This window comes from Oratosquilla oratoria, unplaced genomic scaffold (genome assembly GCF_046742065.1).
Source record: "Oratosquilla oratoria isolate Oo_2021 unplaced genomic scaffold, ASM4674206v1 SCAFFOLD54, whole genome shotgun sequence".
Classification (NCBI taxonomy): Eukaryota; Metazoa; Arthropoda; class Malacostraca; order Stomatopoda; family Squillidae; genus Oratosquilla; species Oratosquilla oratoria.
The window spans coordinates 1,766,199-1,769,003 of record NW_027467718.1 but is presented as its reverse complement, the minus strand read 5'-3'; the positions used below and the strand labels follow the sequence as shown (position 1 = coordinate 1,769,003).

Here is a 2,805-nt window from a genome sequence, read left to right as displayed (position 1 = left end):
CGATGGAACGTCCCCTCTTGCACGGCTTGATCATGGAGTAGAGCGGTTGGAGCAGTTGAGCGCAGCCTGGAATGAAACGATTGTAGAAATTTAACATACCAAGGAATTGCTTGAGTTGGCGCTGTGTTGTAGGTTTCGGGAAACTCTGGATGGCGTCGCAGCGGGATGAGACAGGGGTGACGCCTGAAGGTGTGACGGTGTGTCCTAGAAAGTTGATGGATGACACACCGAAGTCAGATTTCTCGAGATTGATGTGGATGCCGTAGTCTTGTAGGCGGGTAAAGACTTGCTTCAGATGGTCTTGGTGCTTGGCTTCGTCAGGGCTGGCGATGAGCACATCGTCGATGTAGGTGAAGCAAAAAGGCAGGCCTCGTAGGACTTCGTCCATGAATCTCTGGAAAGTTTGGGCAGAGTTCTTGAGGCCGAAGGGCATTCGAACGTATTCGAACAAGCCAAAAGGTGTTGTGACAGCTGTTTTGGGGATGTCAGGCGGGTTGACCGGAATATGATGGAAGGCTTTTACAAGATCGATCCGGGAGTATACGCGAGTTCCTGCAAGGTGTGAGGAAAACTCCTGTATGTTGGGAACTGGGTACCTATCCATCACAGTTCGTGAGTTGAGGGCGCGGTAGTCACCGCATGGCCTGATGTCACCGTTGCTTTTGGGGACGATGTGGAGAGCTGACGACCAGTTGCTTGAGCTTGGACGAATGATACCTTGACGCATGAGGGCTTCCAGTTCTGCCTTGGCTAGCTTGAGGCGTTCCGGAGCCAGACGACGGGCTTTGGCGTAGACTGGAGGTCCCGTAGTCTCTATGTGGTGCACTACGTGGTGTTTCACAGTCGTGGTCGTGGAGTAAGGTTGTGTCAAGGCAGGAAAGTTCCTGAGGAGAGAAGCAAACTTGTTATCAGCACTGATGGCTGAAAGCTGGCTACTTACTCCGGTTATTGGTCTGTTGTTGGATGTAAATCGATGTAAGGGGATTGTAGAGTTTGCGATTTTTAATATCGATCAGGAGATCGAAGTGGGTCAAAAAATCGGCGCCAAGGATGGGTTGGGAAACTGATGCAACGTAGAAGGTCCACTCAAAGGATCGGCGGAGGTTGAGTTCTAGCTGAAGTGTCTTCCTCTTGAAAACGGGTATCTTGGTGCCGTTGGCTGCGTATAGGGAAGACATCGGCGCAGTGATTGCTGGCTTGCTGTGGCAGGCAGGACACTGACTTCAGCTCCGGTATCGATGAGGTATGTGGTGTTGGAGAGTGGATCAAATACGAAGAAGAGTTTCGATGTATGTTGGCGAACGCTGTGCGCCGTTAGCGTTCGCCCATCGTGTTTAAAGGTGACGGTGAGAAGGTGCACGGCTGTGTACATTTCCTCGCATCTTGTCCAAAGCGACGATGGTAGTAGCAGACGCCTGATGTGTGCTTGGGTCTCCCTCTGGACGTAGACCTGGAGCGGTTGCGGTAGTATCTTGGTGACGGGGGTCGTTGTTGAAGGTTGGCAACCTGCTCTTGGAGGGCGCTAACCTGGAGGGTGAGTTGAGAGACTAGCTCGGTTAACGCCTGAGTTGCAGACTGGTCGGCGAGGTTAGCGATGGTAGGGCGCGCAACTGGTACCGAAGCCATGAACTCATCAGCGAGTGTGGCTAGCTCGTCGAGCGAGAGCTTGTTCTTGGCGCTGAAGAGGTTGCCTTGGATGGTTGTTGGTAGGCGCTGGTAGAATAGGTGGCGCAAGATGGAGGTGTCGAATGTTGCGTATTTGTCTCCGAGCAATCGCTTCATGCGTCGCAGCAAGTCGGATGGTTTCTCATTTCCAAGTTCTTCTTTCGAGAGGAGCTCCTGCAGGCGTGTAGCTTCGGAAGACTCAAGGCGGTCCAGAACGGCTTTCTTCAAATCTTCGTATGGGGTACCGGATGTAGGTGCCTTGGAGATGGTGTCTGAAACTTGGAGGAGTACGTCAGATGGTAAGAGGCCACAAGCATGTGAAAACTTCGTAAGGCTGGTGGTAATGCGGTTTGCCTTAAAAGTTACACTCGAGGATTGTGAACCATATTGTTGGGTCGCGGTTGGAAAAAGGGGGTGCGCGGAATGCACTTACTTCCTGTTGTTGATCGTCCGTCATGCTTACGTGATTAGTATGCAGCGATGTTCGTGGGCAGCTGGGTTGGGCAGGCTGGGTCAACGGGCAGGACAACCCGGGACGGCGGGGCTGGGCACGGCAGGGCGGCGGGCGGGGCTGGGCATGGCAGGGCGGTGGGCGGGGCTGGGCACGGCAGGGCGGCGGGCGGGGCAGGTCACGGCAGGGCGGCGGGCGGGGCTGGTCACGGCAGGGCGGCGGGCGGGGCTGGTCACGTCAGGGCGGCGGGCGGGGCTGGGCACGGCAGGGCGGCGGGCGGGGCTGGGTACGGCAGGGCGGCGGGCGGGGCTGGTCACGGCAGGGCGGCGGGCGGGGCTGGTCACGGCAGGGCGGCGGGCGGGGCTGGGTACGGCAGGGCGGCGGGCGGGGCTGGTCACGGCAGGGCGGCGGGCGGGGCTGGTCACGGCAGGGCGGCGGGCGGGGCTGGGCACGGCAGGGCGGCGGTCGGGGCTGGCGGCGGTCACTCCAGGGTCACCAAATGTAGTGGTTACTACAATTGTCCTATTTGGAGGAAGCTAGGATATTTAAAGTCAATCCCATGACTGATCTGTTTATTGGAAATGACGACGATGGTATTTACAATATTTGTGGCGAAATTCTGGATTCTTTGTGTTTAGTATACAATTAATTAAAATATATTTACAATACATAAATATGCTTCTTACAGT

The 2,805-nt window shown here is 55.7% G+C and overlaps 1 pseudogene; it reads right to left on the bottom strand.

The window, feature by feature from the left end:
- Nucleotides 1–1,190: 1,190 nt before the first annotated feature.
- LOC143023679 (uncharacterized) lies at nt 1,191–2,304 on the bottom strand (annotated as a pseudogene).
- Nucleotides 2,305–2,805: the final 501 nt, after the last annotated feature.